This window comes from Dromaius novaehollandiae, chromosome 1 (assembly GCF_036370855.1).
Source record: "Dromaius novaehollandiae isolate bDroNov1 chromosome 1, bDroNov1.hap1, whole genome shotgun sequence".
Classification (NCBI taxonomy): domain Eukaryota; kingdom Metazoa; phylum Chordata; class Aves; order Casuariiformes; family Dromaiidae; genus Dromaius; species Dromaius novaehollandiae.
Window position 1 is genome coordinate 160046411 of NC_088098.1, and position 23184 is coordinate 160069594.

The window sequence follows — 23184 nt, forward strand, 5'->3', positions numbered from 1 at the left end:
TGGGAAAAGTGCGGGGAGATTTGCTTTAAATTGAAAAATAAGCAGGTATCACTTCCAGTCTTTGTTTCAATAAATTTGCTTACAAAGAATATATTGCTCTGCTGAATTTGAGCTCATCAGCTGAGGAAGAGAGCAATTATGAAAGCCAAAAATGTATGTACAGAAGAAAACATTTTGTGACTACTCCTTGGCATTGTTCTAGAAAGCATGCATAGCACAGTGAGAAATGTGGCCACTAGTCAAATTCTTTTTCAAAGACAGTGAGTTCTGATTGCTAATGCAAAAAACCTTATTTTCTCTCAAACTGCTATAGTCCTGCTGGCTTCATAACCTCTGTATGAGGTTTTATGTGACTGAAGGAGTCATCTTCAAATGCTTCAAGTTACTTAACATGTGGCAGCATGTCCTGTTGGGCTGAGTTAGTCCCATGCAGGGACACTACGTCCAAAAGATTTAGAGTTCTTAGACACACAGTCTCCTTGAAGTGAGGTAGCATCATCCCTCTATATTAATAACAGCTGATTTCCTCTTGTCTTCATTCAGGAACAGCTGATGTTTCTGCTGCCAGCTGAGTGCCATTTTCTCAGGGAGGAGGAGAAGCCTCTCCCTCTCCCTCTCCCTCTCCCTCTCCCTCTCCCTCTCCCTCTCCCTCTCCCTCTCCCTCTCCCTCTCCCTCTCCCTCTCCCTCTCCCTCTCCCTCTCCCTCTCCCTCTCCTTTTTTTTTTTTTTTAAGAAAAAGAGTCTAGATTTTTTAAAAATCCCTTTGATATACTACCTTCTGTTTATGAGATACTTCCAGATGCATTACAGTATGTTGTATGTAATATTCTTTAGTAAATTTCTGGTGCTAGAAGAGATGCTCCAGTTTTTACCTGTTGAGTTATTCATTGCAGTTTATCAAAATATTTAAGTGTCACAGCTTTGAAAAATTCTAATTTCAGTAAACATGCACGAAAGTATTCATCTCATGGTGAGTGAGGTTGCTATTTCATATACTGTTATTGGCACTTTTCTGGGACTATCTCTTCATAGTCCTCCTGTGGGTACTGTTAGAAGTATGTGTGCGCACTTTGTGCCATAGCACTGAATAGTATCGGATGTCTTAACTGGAACTGATGCTCTGCCATTTTGGAGTCACAAGTTCAAGGATTTGTAATACTTATCAAAGAATTTGCTAGCACTATCAGCAAGTGTCAATAAAAATTTGAACATTTAACTTTGAATTACAAAATAAAAAAATGATTGACAGGATAGAATTTGGAAGCTTTGTGTTTTCCAGAGCCAAAGGTAGTAAATTACAAAGGAATAATTGAACCGTATTTTATACTGCATTATTAAAAGTGTTTAAATCAAGAGAACATACTAAAGCTGTGGCCTGCTCTGCAAACTATTGATTAAGCTGAAATACTGGTTGGAAAAAAACTAGCTCATTTATCATCTGGAAATTGCAGTTGAGTATAACAATTAAATCCCTAAGAACTGGTTATGATTTTTTTCGTAACTCTGTAGTCTGCTGCCTTTTGTTATTCTTAATGGTTAAGTGTTAACCATAATGTTACATAGTGAATATTTATGTATGTGATGATTTGTAATGTGAACCTACAGCTAACCTATATCTGAGCCAAATTCCTTTCAAATGTGTAGATACAGAACAGATTCCTTTGAATCGTGGTTGGGGGAGAGTTGGATTTAGCATGTGACATGTAAACTAAAATTCTAAGACATTCTTTTCTCTTTTCCTAAGTTGAAGTGGTAGATGTGGTGTGTCTGCAGGTTGCAAAAGTAAATTCCCTGTCCCTATAGATGTGTATATAATTGCTTGACTACAGTCAGATCACTTGCAGAAGGAAAGTGTTCATTTGCATTTGTTTGAGGAATATTTGTCTTTTGTGTTTTAAATTGCATGGGTCATTTGATATACATTTGACTTCTGAATTTTTGCTAAAATTTTACAGCTCATTTGACTCAGAGGACATTGTTAAGTTAGGCATTTCCCTTTTTGGGTGATACAATTTTTTTTTCAGGTTACTCAATATTTGTGTCTTTTGAGATGCAAATGTTAGAACTGACTGATGCTGTTTGTGGTCTAAATCAGCAAGAATCTGAGAAGTTTCCTTAAACTGGACTCCCACAACTCACATTTCTCAACACTTGCCAAGATATACTTCAGACTTTGGAAGTTCTTCAGTTTGTAGCATCTGACTCCCTGACCTAAGAAATGCATATGCTCCTCCAGGCAGTCCACTGTGCTATTTCCCTTGAACTGCCTGGCAGTATGACCAGCAGCTGTGTTTCTTCAGGGGTCAGTCTTTCCCTTCTGGTGACTCCGTAACGCTGGAGTAAATCCAACTCGGGTCCTTGCAAAGGTCAGAATATTCCAATAATGTTCTTGGGATAACATCAGAGATCTTGACATTTGAACAGAGTAATGGCTTTTCCCTGGCTGATTGAACATCAGTCACCTGGAGAAATTTGACTGTGGCTGTGGGCTTGGTGCCTGGGATTTCCCTGGTGGGCAGCTGTTAGAGAGGTCAAGAATGGAGATTATTGCCATCTTAAAAAAAAAAAAAAACAACAAAAAAACAAAAACCAAAAAATTGTCTTCTGCTCCTCTGAGAAAACTCCATGAAGGGAAGCCAGGGGACCCTGCTGACGTAGACTGACAAATAACTTCAGAAACTTCTGGTGAGTTACAGTTGGAGGTATTATTTCCTCTACCAAAATATGTTATCTAGCTCTAATATATAAATGGTGTTCACACATGAGAAGTAAGAGAAAAGTATGTACACTCACACACATGTAGATACTGGGCTCTTATCATTCCCGGGTGTTTACCCATGTCATCAGTTGCCTAATAATGTGTAGATTTGCGGTGAGTAGCGTTCCAGAGCAGCACAGGTTGTATATGCCTTGGAGTTCATTTCTATGAATATTCTGCCTTCTGGCAGCTTTGCTACAGTGAGTTTATGATGTGTATGATTACAATGTTGACTCATAAAAAATCTGAGTTTTTAGTGTTTGCCTTACTTTTCAATAAATTTTTTTTAGGCAGAAATCCATTCAAAAAAATTTTTTTTAAGTGCTATATGAGGCTTGTGAAAATGAGACAATGGGATCAGAAGGTGCATTAAATTGTACTGTTTAGAAGGACAGATGAAGTTATGAAATGGAAACCTTTGATCAGTCTAGACTAATAAAGTATTTAACCCAGAATAGTCTCTTGTTGTACACATGAGGAACTATTGTGTTTTATTCACTTGGTAAATACAGTGGACACTTAATTCACTTAGTAACTCTGAATACACTCTAGAGAACAGAATCTTGCCTTGTATCTTAATTTTGGAATGTCTTATACTGTCCTTCCTTATTAGTTATCAAAATTAGGATTTATCTTCCACCTAATGTGTTTGCAAATCTGAACAACATACTGAAAAATATATTTAAGGTTCAAATTAACTCCTGTACCATTAACATATTTTTTGTTTCGTGTCAGCAAAAGAAGATTGTGTTTTCTGAGCTAGATTTTTCTTCTCCTAAAACATCACCAAGAAACTCCAATCTTATCTAGCTATCAAAATAAAATATCTCTATTTTCGTTGTTAGTAGGGCTTGGGGGGGGCAGGGAAGATTTTTAAAGATGCTAAATATGTCAGTTGTAAACATTTTGGAAATTATTTTAGGCACCTGAGTGGAAGCTGGTCAATTAGAAAAATCGTCTAGCAAAGGGTTCTTAATGGACATTTCTGATGCTAGAATGTAGAGGATATAATTTAGTATTCATTCATTCACTTGATGGAGAGCTATAGCAGGACCATGGGAACATGTGGAAGTCGAGTCTATAAGGACATATAAAGGAAATAACCAAGTCATCTGTGCTGCACCCGTAATAATTGCTGATGCATGTGAGGTACCACTCAACAGCTGTCTGATGTGCGGACTGGTCAAAATGCCAGTGCTGAATTCAAGATGTTAAAGCCCAGCATAATGTGTTCTTATTGCTTTAGTACATAATATTTTTTTGAAGAAAAAGCTAATAAACAATATGTTAAGGATTCATATGTGGGGATATAATCAACTCTTCTAGAGCCAATGTTGGCCAGCTTAACTCCTATTCTAATGCTGTCTCCTCAGGGAGGCACTGGATACCAGGAACAAAAATCTGTAAGAAAGGGTTTCTGTCTGTGATATTGTATAGTGTCAGTGCACAGTGGAATGAAAGAAAACAATAAAATTGAGAACAAAGCAGGAGGGCAAAAGGTTTTGAAACAGTCCAGTAATAACAGCATGTAGGACTGAATTATCTATAACATGCATAAAGACCTCGGTATTCAAATGTGGTTGCAGAACCTTAGGTATTTAAATGCTATGTCTGAATACATAGCTTTATGACATAATTTTTAGAGCTTCTGAAATATATTTTAGGCATTCAGAATACTTTACTTTTGAAAGCCACAGAAGTGCTGAGATTTCTTGAAAGTTAGCTGGTATTTCTGAAGTGCCATTTTCTTACCTGGACTCTACTTGTTGTAGATACTTGTTTGGATATTTCTTTCATGTAGTTCTTTTTAGTTTACTTTATTTTGACTAATTATATTCTCTTAAAGTCTATTTTTAGCTCTTTTTAATGTCTGCTTTACTCCTCTGTTAATTATCCACTGTTTTCATTTCTTTTGAAGTCACTCTCCCCTCAGCGAACACAAACTTTCTCTTATCCTGTTGTCCAGTCCTCCCCAGACTCTTTTCCATCTCTTCAGAATATCCTTGTATCCTCCAAGTGCACTTCCTCTCTCCATTCATATGGGATTCACACTCTCTCCTCTAGGTTAGGCACCTTGTCATTGCCCCTCTTGATCTTCTGTGTAGAATGTACACACAGAGCGTAATCGTAACATCACATGTTCCAATTCATCTCTTTCATAAAAGCTTTTGCATGTGTGTTTTCTTGAGGATTTTCTCTCTTGTCTTTCCTGATAGCCATTACATGCTGTTCACTGAAATGTGGTGGTGTTACTGTGTTGTGTTCACTCTTGGATTTATGCTCTGCATTGGAAAGAGTATCATTCAATGCATATTCTCAAAAAAGTATGTTTCTATGGCAAGCAACTCTAGTAAAAAAAAAATTGCAAATACATATCTTTATTTTGAGACAGAATTAAGGTGAGTAGTCTTTTGAAAGAAATGATGGAGAAACCATCACAACTGAAAAGCTTTGCATGGAGATTGCATGGTTAGACCTGTTTTTTATACTGCAGTAGTACTTTAGAAGCCTAGTCATGGTACCGAAACGTGCTGTAAAAACTGAGAGGAAAGTTATTTCTTGTACTCTAAATTTCAAATAACTAAGGAATCCTTCCTTAAGGAAGGATCTTTCTAAAATTTGTCAGTGCAGCAGGACAAATTTATTACAAGTCAGTGATAATATGGTCTTATCCTAATTTCTTCAATAAGCCTGATAGAGCAAATATTTTTTTTTCCTAATTTCTTATACGCCTTGCAATCCCCATAACCATATACCATCAGACTTGCACTTAACTACAGTGTTTATAGCATAGGGAGTTCTTGGTGTCTTCTTTCTTTCCCCAAGGCACCCTGAACATAATTGTCTTCATGTGCAAATGGCTTAAAATAATAAACGTGGTATTTTGAACTGTAACTGTTTATTAAGCAAACTTGGGATAGCAAAAGGTGCTGATTTATAAATAAGATAAACTCATTTAATTACAGTGCTGCATTTTACAGCTGGTATTTGCTAGAAGCATTGCCTGTTTATAGTACAGTGAGTGATTAACTGTTGTGACTAGAGAATAATTATTAATTATATTCCAATTTGTGAACTGTTATATGCATATCTAATAATTTTGGTTGTGCTATGAAAGTTGTTGGGCCAGAACAGGTAGTTAACTTTCTAAACAATTATGAAAGTGTGCGTTGAACTATATGCTTGATAAGTGCATGCATACTGAGCTATCTAGTACTTAAGCCTAATTCACCCAGACAATAAATCTCTGGTCTAGGATCTACACTGAATGTTCTATACTTCACTTCTGCTTCTGAACTTCCTAGAAAGCATTAGTTCGTTCATAAAATGTACCAGCATTTGTGCAAGCATTTTTGTTCTGTAATAAGAAATCGTTCAGAAGAACTTTGTGTAAAAAAAAAAAAAAAAAAAAAAATCCAGCTGCAAAGAGTAAAATGGTCAAGAGATTGCTAATGGGATACAGATTATTTTCATTTTCAGGTTAGCAGTTAAAAAGACTCTAGAGAATGGAAACTAATTTGTGTGATCTTGTGAAAGCTTTTTGGATGCCCATCTGAAAAGTGAGAAAGATGTCTGGTATCCTTCATGTAATGAATGTTACCACTATGGTAGATATGCAGATTTTTCACTTTTCTGGGCAGTATCTATGTAGGAGTAAATGACTGAAAGCTGAGCTCTGTACTCTCATGTAGTAGGTAGATTATTCCTTCCTTCCTTCCACATCCCCCAGCAGCCAAAATGCTTTTGTTGTGTGGTGACTGCAATACTGCTTTTATGCTCATCTTTCTGAGATGGATAATTCCCCACCCAAGAGCTTTTCTGTGCTGTTTTTCAGATTTCATTTTAATTTTATTTTCATATCTCCCTTCCTCTCTTAATCCGCAAAATAGCTTTCCAAACAACAAGTAATATAGCTCCTCCTACTCGAACGGAGGAGGCAGAAAGAAAATGAAATGTATAAACAGCCAGGCTCCATGTTACCTTAGCTCACTGGCGTTCTTAATACTTGTGCTTCTGAGCCCAAATTTTTTGCTCCTAGAAGACAACGGTGCTCAGGAATGAGGTAGGACAGTATATCTTCTTTTGTGCCTGCCTTAAATAGAGCTAAGGGAAAAAATATCATATTACAGGTTTTTATTGACACTACTGGCCCACATGTTAGATTGCCTCTGCCTCTTGGAGAAGGGGAAGAAATATATTCTACCATCTCTGAGTGCTGCATGTAGTCATAGCGGAAATATCCAATAGCACTGAAATTCTGACAGAGCAGTCAGTCAGTTTCCCCTTCCTTTGCAAAACAGAATTTCACTGCCCAGCAGGTGATCTCTTTGTAACATACTTTGCCGTTTAGTCTCTCTTTTTTTTTTTTTTAATAAATTCATTCCTTACTCTTAATTCTGTACACATTCACTGCTAAACAGAGCTCATCCCAACTAGAAAAGGTTGTCCCTTTCACAGAAATAGCTGCTTTTCTTTCTGTTTCTGCACTGCCTGCTTCTGATCCAGCATTACAGCAGTCTTTTATTCAGCACGGTGGGACCTGTTGTACGAAGAATGACTCTATGCAGATACAAAACTTTACCAAATGACAATTTTTTGGCTGTAGGGGAGCTCCCAAGTGAAAGAGCTTTCATCTGAGAAAAGTCTGTAGTGATTTTGAGATGAATCTACAGGAAATTTAGGATATGCTGTTTACTTCCAGAAAGTGGCCAATTCGGGTTTTGATTGAGCACAGTCTTTCAACAGGTATTTCTAATGCCTTAAATCTTTCATGAAAGGGAAACACAGGACACACTCCATAAAGCTTCTGCACCTTCAGCAGAGGTGGTTGAGACCTAAATTTTTTATGCAAGGAAAAAGAATGATAGCAATTTGTTTAAAACATATTTAATTAAAATGAATGCTTCCATGATTTTTCAAGGAGAAAATTTTACACTGTAGAAATTGTTTACATAATTTTTTTGTGACCTTCTAGTTCTAACAGGACTTCCAGGCACCACAAGCAAATGACAACTAATACTGTGCTCGCTGTAGACTTTATGGCCATTAATGTGTGTTTGGCAGGAAAATCATATGTATTATTTGGAATGAAGATGACTGAGTGCAGAGTTTATGGCCCCAAGAGCATTATGCTCATGTTGCTAGTACTGTGCAGAGAGATTTGGGCCTCCTTTAGGATTCTGTATTTATACTGTGTAGGCTTTACTCTGATTAATCTGGGCAGGTATCATGTATCTGACAGCACACTGCTTTTAACAATGATGTAATCTCATTGCTAGGTCTATTAGGATATTCATGCTAAATCAAATGTGTATGACTGAAGGGAATTTGAATTCATGTGAGAAATCAAAGCTAGCTAACCTCTATCTTCAGTGACTGATCTCTGTAAGCAAGACTTGACTGGAGGTCAAGGGGGCTGTGGAGTCAAAACAGTGCACAGTCAAAAAGCCAGAACTGCGGCCTCACGTCACACTTCGCATTTATACACCTTGTTCAAATTTGTATCAGAGATCCTTTCTCCTCTGGAAAATATTTCAGGAGGTACAACAGCAGAGGTGGTGTGTCTTCTGGATCTGTAGCAAGATGTTAACTTTGAGCCTGCTTGAAAGCTCTGCTTCAGGTAACCCTGCCATGAACGGTATATTTAGGAAGGCAGAGGGTACTGGTTATTGTGATGGCCATGCCATTTATGTACACACAGTAGCTATGGGATCCAGTATGTCTTATTCTCACCAACTCAATGGGTCGTTTGGTGATGCTACGTTCTGCTCTCTGGTGACTTGTTGCTTTTCGGTTTTCTTAACTCTCTAACATATTGTTGTCAGTGAGTATCTGTTCTCTGCTACCAGAAAAGAATATTTTGTGACACATTTTGTAGCTATAAAGCAAATAAATAGTGTAGTTTTCTTTCAGTGTATTTTAATTGCTCTATACCCTGGGTTTGACAGAACATCTTACTCTTCTCACAGCTACTCTCTCTCTGAGTTTATTTTCTTATATATTGGGTTATTTGGTCTTCAGCCTGCCTTCAAAGTTCACTTCTGTTGGCTTTACTCATGTAAAAAACTAGCCTATAACAAATAAAAATTGACTTTCAGTCATTTCTTGGATTTTTCTTCTTTAATCATACTGCTGTTCCCTCTTGCTCTTAGCCTATTCCCTGTAACTTAATTATGTTATTCTAAAGGAGCCTTCAAAAGGAGTTTAAGAATTTTAACTTTCATATGTTTAAACCTTCATATTTGATGTAGATATTTTTATAAAGATGTATTTATAAAATATTATTCTCTAAAGTTTGTAATCATCACAATAATGTATTAATTCTCTTTAAATATACAGCTCACTTATATTCCAGTTACTATGGCCTAGTGACTGAGCTGTAGTTCCTATGTGAGCTGATATGGAGGAGTAATTCAGGATTTTTCTCAACAGCTCTTGTTATAATCTAGAAATAGCATTTACAAGAAATGTTTTTAAAGTGTCAGAAAAATGCATTTCTAAAGCTTGTAGTCTTATGACATTTGACTAGTTAATGCATGAGTATCTAACTCCTCCTTTTTGTAGCTTAGGTGCTTACTTATAATTTGAGATTTAAATGTTTGTAGAAACAGTGAAAGAATCTTCTGCAGCAAGGTATACATAGATATTCAATAGATATTCTTACAATCTTCTTGAGTTTATCTGCAACCACTTTTGCCCCACCCACCTCACTCTATTTCGTAGTTTTTCCATCATAATTATCTTACAAGGAAAAACTGGTATTGTAGTTATATTATTAAGCATTACAGCTGTTCTTCAGCTGTTGAGTTCTCTTATTTTAGGGCAGTTTTCTTAATAGGTGATCTCTGAAGTTATTGGCTGTTAATTCTTTTCAGTAAGGTCATCAGAAATGCTTCTCTGTGCTCAGGAAGTTTTTGGACTCAGTATGTTCAGGATGTGGCTTGGCAGGCAATAAGAAAAAGATGGTCTGTATTTCACAGCATTGATATTCCAAATTTTTTACATGGATGTCTCTTTGATCTCTCATTTTAGACACAGAGGCAAACTTTCTTATTTTTTCTGAACTGACTGTACTTCTAGATGAAGTTGTTTGTGTAGTGTGTTTCTTTCCTTCAGTTTTCAGCATTATATATAAGATGGTATACCTCTTGGTATAAAGATGGAGAAAGATGGCTTTTTTCTTGAAAGCCATCAGATGTCAGTTGTCACACGTGACACACCACAACCTAGACCAAGCTCCCATGAAGAAGAGGTTTTGTTGTATGGGAAGGGAAATTCTTAGTAATACTTGAAATAAGTCTTACTTTGTGCTGTGAGGATTTTCCATGGGTACAAAAAAATGCAGACGTCTGCCTGTTCATGAGCAGTGTGTTGGAAGCATTTTAATCTTCTAGGCAAAAGGACTGAGGCAGCAACATCTAATATATACGAAGCTGAGATTTGATTCTTGATACATTTCTTGTCACTGTTGTTATCGGCAAGACATATTACTTTATCTGGCTGATTTTAGTTCCTCAGGCTGCCAGTTAAGGGAAGCTTATTTCCTTATTTCATTTCTTACCACTTCTGCTTGTTGTATGGAATCTTGTTTTGTAGGATGGGAGAAAACAGGATATACAAAAGTGTAAAATTACGTACTAGTAATTGTGTTTGTCATAGTCTTGTTTTCTCCCATCCTATCTTCCTCCCTCCTTCCCCTTTTTACATTAATACTGGCTTTCTGCAGAATAGCATATTTCCTAATGCTACAAAGTTTATTCCTTTTTTTATGACTGCGAGGGGGAGAAAGGGTGGAAGTTTACTGTATGTAATGCCTCCTGTGATTGACAGTCTTTTTGCCTCCTGCTTCCTAGTAGGTAGATAACGCTTGCTGTATGGGATCTTGTTTTGTAGGATGGAAGAAGAGGGAGGACAACAACAAACCCAAATAGTGGTATGTAATTTTCCCTTTCTCCTTTGTCTCTCCCTACTTACTGGTCTTAACACAGAATGTGCTCAATCATATTATGATGTCTTGTACTGCTATTTGCTGCTTTTTATACAAACACATCTTCCCATTCTTTTGTGGGTTAACTGGCTGAGGCATTTTAAGAAAGAATGCAGATGAAATAGGACATACAAAGCAAAGTTACCAGGTCAGATTGTAGTCACTCTTGGCCACAATGTGACTGAGCTTAAACTGAGCAGGTTCTGTATCCCATTACCAAATCTGAAGTCCTCTTGTCATCCACAAGCTTTTAAAATATTTTTAGGCCATCTTATGTGGGATTTTGAAGAAAACAGCTGTGATGGGGAGAGGGTAATCATCTTTCTATTAAAAAAAAAAAAAAACACCCTACTATAATAGATCATATAGTGTGCTGCCTTTTTGAAAAGCTAATACTGTAGAGCTGATAGGTGACAGGCTCATTTTGTGCATTAAGTTTTATCAAAAATATTATAAATGTAAATTCTAGTTCATAATCTTGATTAGTTTGAATGGCAGAGGCAGAAGGTACCCAGCCTTGCATAACACATTGTTTGGAGGTTAGAAGGATTTTTCTTATAAAATGAAGAGGAAAATTGCTGCTGAACAGAGAACTTTTATTATTTTTAAGGGTAGGAAAGCACTTTAAATAATACTGTGTGTGTAGTGTTCAAACAGACATTTCTCTCAAAAACACAGAAGTTATTCAAAAGAAGTTGTCTATCTTTTTTTCTTGTCATAGGGATCACAGTTTTGCCCTCTTGCTAAAAGGGTATAAATTGGCAGTGTTTATAAGACATATATATATAAAGCATAGTAGCTGAGGCACAAAGATTAAGGAAAAAAATGTTTTATTGAATTCAGTTATCAAGAGGAATGTAGAAAAGCAAATGATGTGTCAAACACTTGTTTTCAAAAATATGCTGCCTTTATTAGAGCAGTTTTTCTTAGTGTTGTTCTCAGCTATTAGTTCACTATTGACTTAGCAGGAACATGCCTACCCAGTGAATCATTCTTAGTTTCTATGACACCCTTAAGATCTGGGTGGTATGCCTACAGCAACAAACAAGTCATATTTTCAAGTTCTGAATAGCTGTGGTAATTATGAAAGCAAAGCTGTATTTGTATTTGCCATGATGATCAGAAAGTTCTTGTATTACAGTTAAAAGCAAGAACAAAATGCAGCAAATCCTCAATAGATTAGTGAATCTGCACTCCTCTTGATAATGGCACGTTAGGGATCAGATCCTGTGCATTAACCGCTCTACATAGGTTGTGTGTCAAGAGCGTAAATGCAAAGGTAGAATAAACTTTATCTGTTTGATAGTAGAATAGAATCCTTTTTCTGTTAGGAGAAGATCCGGTCGTGTTGGATAAAGTTAATCCTCAAGATGTTGTCTTTTATGGACTGACACATGATGCCTGTGGTCAGGATAATTATTTTCCTGCTACTGTGAAACTGGAAATACATTTGCTTTGATGACCTCTCTGTGCCTGGTCAATTTAACAGGAAGATTAGCCTTTCAGTAGACTGATTCTTCCCAAACTAGGGAAGGACCTAAATTCACATTGTCAACATAGAACAAACTGTATTTTATTTAGGTAATATCTTCATGCTGTGGAAAAATATGAAGTAAGACAATAGAGAACTAATTAAGATGTAGAGGCTTTGTATGTTCTTTCCTGGTGGCCTTTGGAGTAAAATTAATTGCTTTTATTCTGAGGTTCAAAACATTACCATTAATTTTCATGATAACTTTGTTGTGTACACGTGACGCTCAAATATTGAATAGAGCTGTCTGAAAGAAAATGCATGGGCTACTAAGATGTCAAGAAAAATGGGCTTTTGAAGTTCCAAGGGAGGTATAATCACTGGGGATTAAGTCTGCAGTTTTACTTTAACTGGAGGGGGATTTTTGCTTTGTTTGTTTGTTTGTTTTTAATGTGCTCGTAATGTGTCTGAATAACCGGCACAACACCTAAGGACATGATAGCTGCCTTCTGCCTGTGCAGCCTTACAGGGTTGTCCATTTTGATTTCAGGACTAGTTTGGGGCCTACAGTGGCACCCACCTCCAGGTTGTAGTGGTACATATTTTCTTTATTTCAGTGTTGTAGTGTGAATGGCTGTGGAATACTGATTTTTATACCAGTTATAATGGAGAGGAATAGTGAAACTTCAGGACTCCTGGAGAGCACCTGACGTTATTGTGGCACTTAGAAATCCTGCTTAGCAACAAAGATCACATTATCTGTACTTAAAAAAAGGAAAAAAAAAAATCCTACTACTGCTAAGAGCTGACAGGTTACATACCTGCAAAAAGCAACAGAGTTCATGGAAACATGAGGAACGTCAATCACCATAATAAAAGACAGTCATCCAGCACCTTAGCCATTGTCAGGTTTTATGTGAGAATAAAAAGTATTTTAAGATGGGATTTGAGAACACCTCTTATGTTACTTTTGAGATGTTTATGGAGTGCTTTCTCCAATGGTGGATGCACCAAAGGGGAGTTCGTGAAAATGTATGAATTGGCTGAACTGTGAATGTAAAATACGTGTTGCAACATGCCTGTGTTGTATTAGCTATATTTCCTTTGAATAAAATTTGCAACAATGCCCCTAACGTGTGATGGATTAGATATGGCAATTTGCTAAAAATAAAGAATACAACCTTCTTAAGCAAAGCTTTCTTATGGACATAAGTAGATATTTAGAATCAACTAGCAAACTGCCATTTGCTAGTTTTTATTTTTATTTTCATGTTATAAATAATGAAAGACCACACTTAAGAATACAGTAGGGTAGATTTTGAGAATGGATACTTAGAGTACGAAGTTTAATACATTTTAAAAAGTAGCATTCTGGTATTTCAATCCTATTGAATTTTCAAAATGTAAATAAGAAAGGTAACATGGCTTAAATGGTCTCAGAACTTGAAAACCACTCTTCAGGTGTAACAAATCAGATTAACAGGAGTTCCTTGTCCATGCATGCTTATTTTGCAGCCTGGGTAAACTTTTGTGTGGCTTTCTCTTAACCCAGAGTTCACAGTTTTCCTGGTCTATGCCAAATATGTTATGTTTATTGTACTGTAAATGTAATGATTGCTGCCTTTAACATCATGTCTGATGCCCTATGGTTTTGATATTCTAGCCTATAACTATTATAATAAATTTATAAATATACCTATCCATTTCTTTTACCTGTTTTGAGGTATTTCTAATTCTCATTAGCAGTAGTAAGGGAGATTGCTGTTGTTAAGCGCTACAGTGGGATTCTAGATGTGCTGTGAAGAGACAACTGTTAGTCATGGACTCAATGTTCAGATGAAATAGATGTCAGCTAAAGAGAAGCAGCAACCTTCTTGTGCATTTACCTCCTCGGGAAGGAGAATTACCAAAATATTATTGTCTTTCCTGTGGGTCAGGTGAGAGGAAGCCATGCTGAATATGCCATGAAATGAATTCCAGTCTAATCCCTCTGAAATGAAGCATGTCTTCATGCCATTGCTTCCTTCGTGTTACAGCTCCACTGATTTTTATAAGCTATGTCGGACTTCCACAGCATCGCTGTATGTGACTGAGAAATGGAGTGGCGGTTCAGCACATCTCCCACTCACTTCACTACAATAAGCAGTTCCTATAGGCTAATTTTTCCAGCTCTGTCCAGGCTTAGTAGAGAGACGCTGGCCTCACCAGAGGCTGATGCTTCACAATCATCTGAGTAGTGTTAGACCACCATAGTTTAGCACCATGCCGTTAATGTCCCCAGGAAGGCAAGGAGGAAGAATCAAAACAAAGAAAAGAACAAATAAAAGCCAGAACATCAGGAAAAAATCATTGTTGCAGACTTTCGTCAGCTAGTAGATGACACACTCAGCACATGTACCAGTAGCAGAGTGCATGCAGCAGGTACACATGCTCAGGTTGTGTATCATCATATACCTGTAACAGGCACCTCCATGTGCTCTGTGATTAACTGGGCAAGCTTGAGTAAGGCAGAGAGAAAAAACATCAGAATATTTCTGGTTTTAGGATAATAATGCAGGATATCATGATTAGGAAAGTGAAATGCATACCTTGTGTGGCCAAACCAGACAAGGAAGGTATTCAAATATTCCTGGATAGGGAGCACCTTGCATCATTTAAAGCCTTTTCAGGTGATTAAATGGAACTGGTGAAACCTTCAGAACAAAATATTTCGTTCGGGAATTTCTCAACATATTTCCACAGTTGGAAATATGTTCATGAGTTACTGTGGGATTTTAGAATAGGAGAATAGAGTCATTTAGATTAGGGTCATTGGGATGGGGAAAATAATAATTTTCACATTTCTATCCAATAACTTTGTAGCTTCGAGAGTTATGCTTTTTTTGTTTATGTGACATTTTGATAATTCGTATGTTGAGTTCCTTCTGCATTTTGAATGTTTTTTATTAAGTTTCTCTATAAAAGAGACTGTAAGAAGCCACATTTCTTTTTTCAATAGGTGAGGTTTTCTTCTGAGGAAAAGAGCTATGTACTTTATAAAACCTCAAAATTCTACCATATGGGTAATACATATGGAATAAATGACTAGAAACAGTTTATAACACAAAGGGAGATTAATGATCTCAATAAAAGTTAACCTTCCTTACGATTATAAAGAAGTAAACAGACGCATAGGGGGTATTATGCTCTTTTTCCCTAAAGAACTGCATGCTATCGTTGTATTTTCTGGTCAGAAAATTGATAATGGTCTTCCTCAGAGACTTTCTAAAGTTGTCTTACATATGAAAACCTCCTTTAAGAAAATTAAGATAGGTATTTAATGGAGAACTGTCTCCGCAGTCCTTTCATAAAAAAATTTTAGCTCATATTTAATTAATATGTTAATTACATGCAGTATATTTGTGCAGTAAGCATAAAGTCAAAATATAGAACAGTCCCCTGTGAAAGAGGGGGAGCCGGTGGTAGTAATCCTAAAAGTACGTTTTGTAAATTTGCTGTCTGGGAAGTTAATTGAGAACCCATGTCTGAGAGATGCTGAATCATCAGAGATAACCAGACATTCAGTCAATTCTTGTAAGGTAACTTAAGGAGTCCTGACTGAGAAATCTGGTGTATTTGATACTGTGCAGAAGCAAACTCTTTTGCTCCCTCCAAACTCTGATTCTTTGTCATATGTTTGTGTTAAATATGCGCAGTTTAAAACATATATATTCTACAAGGTATTTAAACCCTACAGAATCATCCTAGAATTGGAAAGTCAAGCCGTCTCTCAACCCTCCCACTGTGACCATTGATGTTTTCCTTCCATCAGTGTTTCTTGTCAAGCTATGTGCTGCTCTATCCATTGTTTCCAAATGCCAGCCTAAGCTGCTATGTCCCTGTCAATTCCTTAAAAAAAAAAAAAAAAAAAAAAAAGATTTTACTCTTCAGGGGAAAAATAAAACATCCTGAAGAAGAGACATGGCTATAAATTTACACACATAGAAAGCAATTTTTTGCATGTGAAAGAGCCTGCCTTGTGTGTTCACTGTGTAGACTAGAACAGTGCTCTGTGGTCATATGTTCAGGACCTGTGAAGGAAGAAATCGGTGGTGACACATGCTCGGATAACTAATGTGGAAGAAAGTGGTTCCACATGTCTGTCTGCACTGCTGCTCGGTACGTGTATACCGAAGGCATAAATAAATATTTATAAAATGTATCCTAAGCTCTGTCATCTGTTTGGTAATTGCCTATCCTCCCCCCAAGCCTAGAAGGATTATTGGCTGTCTTTTACGCAACTTTGAAGAACAAATCTAACCCACTAGTAAATAATTTATCAATCAATTTTAATGACCAGGTATACAAAATAAGGCCATGACCAAAGGAGTTTAATGCAATCAAATTTTTATTAGCATTTATCTTATTTCTGAACTGAAAAATAATGCCTTTTTTTAATTCTCGTGATGCAAATACAATATTTTCTTTTTTAGAACAGAGTTAGGAAGAGTTGCTAAAATGTCAAAATGGAGCAAGGAATGAGGCCCATGATTGAAAGGACTCTTGCTTTTATATCTGTCCAGCCTGGCTTATTGTCAGCATATATTTGGTATTTTGTGGTTCTTCTGAGTTCTTCTTACCTTATTAATAGGACCTAATAATTGTGATTTCATTATCTCTATTTAACCCCCTGAGTTTGGAATGTTAAGCGTGTTTATTAAGAGTTTTGGAGTCAAATGATTCACCATGGAAACCAAAGATTTCCCAGGCCTCATGTGATATTCTTGGAACCTGTCTTATTAATAATGGAATTCTTTTTGCCATCTGCTTGATAGAAAAGATTTTGTGCATGCAAGCTGATGCAGAAGAGACGAGATGGAATATGTGATTTTTAAAACATCAGTCCTTGAGAAAGTTTGGAAGATAATCTTTACCTTTCAAAGGCAAAAGGAGAGCTGATTAGCTTGTTAATTCAATCATTTTTTACACTGCTGACTATCCCGTTCATTAAGACATCCAAATCACATGACTAAACGTGCAGAGGTTCTGACTGGGGCTCTGCAAGTCAATAGGAGCGAGGGCAGTCATCCCTCTAAAAATAAATGGCCTGATTTTTATACTTTGGAAGAATTTTCACTCAAGCAAGAAAACTGCCTCTGCCAGATGGCGATGGAAGCATTACTATAGCAAGGGGACATTAAAAAAGATGCATTCAGCGATGCAAATTGTTACCATAGCTACAGGATGCTAAATATTTATAAATAAATAAATAAAATTAGACTGTATTATTTAGATGGCTCAATGGGAAAGTAATAATTTTGGCTTATTTTTCCTTTTCTAAAATGGATGTATTTCATCTACTTTCTACTTAAAACTTTGTTGTACTACTCTCTCACTGACCAGGTACTTTTCTTTATACCTAAATACCCTTATCAGCTGGATTTATTTTTATTCTAGAACAAATACTTTCCCCTTGTTCTTTCTAAATTCTTTCAACGTATCTGTATAACTGAATAGAGCATAATGGTCTGTAGAATTTCTAAAGATTCTTTAAACCTTGATAGCAGGATATAACAAATCGTGAAATTAATGTTGGTGTTACAGCAGCTCCTGAGTGTCCTTACTCAGACTGGCACCCCATTGTGTTAGTTATCACACAAAAAGAGAGTTTCATGGAAATGCAGTTGCATTAAAGGACCTGAGATTTGGTATTAAGAGTCACAATAAGTGGGCAAAGTACCGTGTTAGAAGAGTCTGAGGTAAAAAGGAATGTTAAAACAAGCATATTTAAATACAGAAAGCAGCAGTGATTAGATAGCCGCATAGCCAAAGATAACACCTTTACTGTTGGGGGAGATTGCTTTATTTTTCATAATGTTTTATCAAAGTTTTTTCAGCCATACTGAAATTTAAAGAGCATTTGTAAACTCTGGCCTGGGGAAACCTGGGGAAAAGCTGTGTGGGGGGAGAATGCTGCTGTTTGGGTATATCTCCCTTCCTCTTTGCCTGGAAGTAATCATTAGATACCACTTATTTAAGCAGTTCTAAGCCAACATAGAAAAGGTTAAGGCCAATCTGGCAGGAGTTCAAAGGTGAAAGATTTCTCATCGCTACAGGGGCTCAGAAGAGAGAAAACTGCAGCTTGTATTGGTGCAGCAGGGTGCTTTTTTTGTGTTTGAAAATAGTGTCCTGGCAAAGGCCTGGGAAAAAATAGAGATTTGGCACTGGGTGATTCTTCAACCGATCTGATAACTCCTTAGTTTGTATAGGAATTGTGGCAATTCTGTTCCTGTTTCATTTTCTCTTTAGAGTGTTTGTCACCAACCTGAACATACGGAATATTGGTTTTGCTCCCATAGCTGAGCTTTTTCCTTACTGCAGAATCACACACCGTGTGTTGTATTGGCACCATCTGTTACTATTTTAAATATTTAGATTAATGGTCTAACATTAATCCAATGTCTGAAACTATTAAGTGCTCTAGATTTGTAGAAGGGGAGACAAAGAGCAACTGCTTTCCTCCAGGAAAAAAAAAGTTATCATTCTAATTTAATTTTTCACTTAAAATATTTTACAGATCTGGGCCAAATACGCTAATGCAGTTCAAGCAAGCAAAATATTCAGATGTGAATAATCCTTGAATACACATAACAAATCATACTTAATTACATTTTGATGTCTGGATAGAAGCCAGTATGTTTTGTCAAGTCTCATAGGGAAACTGCACATGCTATTTATGCATCATTTCATAAATTGTTTTACCACCATGCTTAGTTCTGTTCTTCAGGCAGATTTTAAATTTGACATCAGTTGTTAAGACCAGCATCATATTTAAAAAAAAAAAACATGAATTTCAGTGTGAAAGTGCCAAGAAAATTCCAGTGGAACTTTTACTCAGTCCAACTGAAAATTTTGCAGTCTTCTCGAATGTATCTTTTCCTCTTCCTTTTAATGTAATAAATTTCATCCATTAAGAGTCTGTGCCTGTCAATATTTTATTTGTTATATTATGTATTCTTAGAAGCTACCTTCAGCCTTCTTTAAATAGCTACATGCATTAAATTTACTAATTGTTTTGCGTCTATGGCATATCAGCATTGTATATTGAGAGGGTGTGGTATGTGACTGTTATAATTGTGTTAATATTTAATAATCATAATGCAGAGTTGTCCTGAATGAGAAATCTGTAGTCTATCTGCAGTATGCACCCACATGCATTCCTTTTAAATGTGTAATCCAGCTTTTCAATGATAAACAAATCTAAATTTTTTTTATTACTCCTATCACTTCTTGGGATGCAGCCTTTCAGAATTTGATGCTTAATTATTTTGGTACTTAACCCTTTTATCTGTCTTCTCTACAGTAGTAAGTACTTTACTTTCTGTAGCTCTGTAAATGGACCAAGTTAAAGATTTTGAAAACATGCCCAGGCAAGGCAAGGGCAAAATCCAGAGGAACCAAGAAAAATGAAATATTTTCAAATATGCTAAAATTATGATAAATTAGCTACATTGTTAGTTTAGGCATTCACTACTTGCCTTTATGTGATGTAGAAATGTGTGAGCATACATTTGTCTTGGCCTAAAAATCAGCCATTTTTTCAGACGTTAATTTGCATGAATACTCAGTTTCTTATGCATCCTTAGTCTTGCTAAGATAATGTTTTGATTTTATTATAAAAACTACTCCTTTCTTACTGTAGCTAACTTCATGGCAAGAGATGACAAATTAATTCTGCTTTATTTGTCATGCAGGCCTGCAAATTGAAACAAATTAAGTAAAGTCTTGCTGAATCAAACAAAATATTGGGAGGAAGTCGGAAATGGGTGTTAAAATGTGATTTTTTTTTTCTTTTTAATCAATGGTAGTGAATCTTAATCCAGTATTAAGTAAAGATTGCTGCTGATTCAAACCTGCATGAAGCCTTGATATAAAGGAGTTAGCTCTCCCGGAATATTTAGTCATCTATATCATAAGCAGTGCCATCCTTTATGCCAATTGTTTCCATCTGTATGTTTGTAATCTCCACAAATTTATGGTTTCTTGGCTGAGGCAGGATCATCCTTCTGCCTCTAGGTTCTCCTGCTGTTGGAGCTGGCTTTGGCGGAGCGTTGTTGGCAGTCCTGAACTGTTTATGACACTTCTCTGCTGTGAATATTTTGTGTCCTTTATGAAATAAGTTACTTGTCACAGAGCTTGACATCAAATGTCTGATACTTCTTATTCGTGAATTTACTTAGAGGGAGTTTCTTTAGTTCTGCTCTGACAGAAAGTGACCTGTTTGGCATTAAATACATGATTGGAATAGTTTACAATGAAAATGAAGTCTCATCCATCACAAATTGCTAAAGTCGGATTGCATTATCTAGTATTATTCCTTTAAAAAAAAATTTCTACCACTTCTGGGTAAGAAAAAGTTGAAACTGGAAGATGGATGATCTGTAACATATGGATATATTTCAGGCCTCTTGGAAATATATGATCTGCAGGACACTTGGATGAGTAACAGCTTTTGTGTTTCTGGCTCCTTTAGCGGCAGTGAGGGGGGATGATGGAGGCAGAGGGAAGATGGTGGCCAAGAGGAGAGTAGGCCTGTATTTCTTTTTTTTTTCTTTTTTCTTTTTTTTTCTAGAAACTCAGACTGCTACAACACTAACAGATACCACTGCAATCATTTTTATAGATATTTTTAATTTAGGCAATTGATTTTAATTCATGTCTTACTGGCAGCGTTTGTTATTGCAAAAACAAGGCATTGCTTTGTTTTTTTAGCTCTGCTGTAACTGCGACTGTTTAGACCTTTTACTTAACATCATCAAGTTCTTTCCAAGTGTTAGAGGTTTAACCTCAAATATTAATGTAGGAAAGTAGGTCTCTCTTTCTCTTAAAACATGAAACATGGGGTGAGAGCCTTGCTACACTGAGTTCAAAGGAAAACTTGTGTTTACCTCACTCATTGCTTTATATTTTTCATGTTATCAAGTTCATTATAGGCACTTGTACTTTCAAAATATTAGTAAAGTACATTCTAATTCACTGGGGAGCAATGTATAGATAGAGCTGCTTTATAAGGAATAAAACCTCCTTGGAAATCAAGTAACAGTTGTAGCCCGGAGAAGTCCTTCGCAGCTTTCATCTAACACTGAGGAGACCTAAATTTTATAGGTGCCTCTTTCTTACCTCAGGTACCTCAAGTTCTTTCTGTGCACCTCAGGATGACCTAGCAGCCAGCTGGGGGCTAGGCGCAGGTGCGACATGGGACAAGGGTGCCTCCTGCCCCAGAATCTTCACATATAGGACTCACACAGGAAAAGCTTCTGTCCAAAATGGACGTGATGCTTTCCCTTAAAACAAAGGGGACACAAAGGAACCAGACTGAACATTTTCAGCTGCATGATAGAGTTCAAACCATTTTAATTCCACCTGCAGACCTGAGCCCCAAATCCACTGCGGGTAATTCTGGGACATAGTACTTGGCGAGGCCTTGTGGGAGTCCAAAGGTGAACCATCTCTGGCAGGATGATGAGGTAGTCTAAAATATTTAATTAAAAAAGGACCATCACCTTTCTAAAATAAGTGCGAGCTTCCTGCTTTGAGGAGAGAGAGCTTGGCTTTGGATCTTTGAAGAGGTCTTTGGTGAACTTTTGATCACCTGAAGGCAAGTGCCTTCTTGCAGTGTCCTGGGGTTAGGCAGCTCCTTCATCATCGTGGCCTGGTTTCTCATCCTCCCTGTGTGTTTTACAGGCAACCTTGCTCCCTATCTTGGGGTCCTAGGGCCCATCTTGGGGTTAGACAAGTCTTTTGGTGTTGCTGTGCCTAATGAAGGCGTGCAGCCAACCACTTAGGCACCTACAGTGTCATTTGGAACATATTAGTAGGTCACTTTGACCTACTGTTTTTCCTAACCTTCGAGTTTAGGCTGCCTAAGGATCCATGGAAAAATCAGCCTGAAATCCCAGATGTCAGAAGTGGTCCTGCTATGCATCCATCCCTCTGTTTGCCAAGCTGACTGTTTGCATTCGTATCGCACAGCCTTAAACCTGGAGCAAGTTCCTCAAATTTAGGCATTTTATAGCTCAATGTCACAGACATTGGACTAGCTAAATATTTGAACAGCTTGGATTTTGGCCCTAATACCTAGCACTTCATGAAGCATAGCAGGCTTCTGGTAACTAGGAGTCAAATATTTCCAGGTGTGGTCTGTGTATGAAGTTTGTCTCCGCTACAGCAGTATTGAACTTATATGCCATCATGAAGTCAGTGTAGTTGTTTGGTGAAATGCTGTAATAGATCAAGTTTGCAGATTGTTGGAAGACTCATTAGGTTTAAAATCTTAGACTGTAATTGCTTTTTTTGGTTTTTTTCCCCCTTCCTTCATATTCTTGGGAAGTTTTGTATTTGTTTATTTTTAAGGATTTTACTCAGAAGAAGCCATACACAAGATTCTGGGTGCTTCTCTTGTGCATGTACCATGCCCAACAGTCTTCAGTTGTCTCATACTGGTTTGCAGACAAGACAGTCTATATTTTTTCTGTACTGGTCATTCTAGAAAAAATGCTTTGGTTGTTCTAGATTTTAGACCATAAAATTTTGTTATGAAGTCAGAGTCTAAACTCTGCTCAAAACTTTTAAATAAAGACTTCATCCATTTCTTGTTCAAAATTTTGGAATATGTTCTGAGCCAACTATAGAGAAAAAATGTGTTCCACTCACTTTCAGAGAAGTAGTTTGGTGCTGAATGTTTTTTATTTTTAATCATGTTACATACAACAGTGACTAAACGTGGTCTTTTTTCCTGCTCAGTCTCATTAAATATTTGAGCTGGAATGATACATCTTATGGAAAAATCAATGTAATTGTCATTTGGAAAAATATTTCAAATGCGTAAAACAAAAGTAAAACAAAAAAATGAACTAAATTCTCATTTTTAAGGAGTATATAACAATTTATAAAAGAAAAACTACTATTTAAACTCCAAATAATTCTGAA

The 23184-nt window shown here is 36.7% G+C and overlaps 1 protein-coding gene across 4 annotated transcripts in view; it reads left to right on the forward strand.

The window, feature by feature from the left end:
* Window positions 1-23184, forward strand: part of FGF14 (fibroblast growth factor 14) — a 411876-nt gene that overhangs the window by 223938 nt on the left and 164754 nt on the right. For 2 of the 4 annotated variants that reach the window (XM_026121628.2, XM_026121629.2), the window contains exon 2: window positions 10652-10691. The exons of the other annotated variants lie outside the window; for them this stretch is intronic. The gene's annotated coding sequence lies outside the window, so the exon portion shown is untranslated. The remainder of the gene's footprint in view (window positions 1-10651; window positions 10692-23184) is intronic. 4 annotated transcript variants of the gene reach the window in all.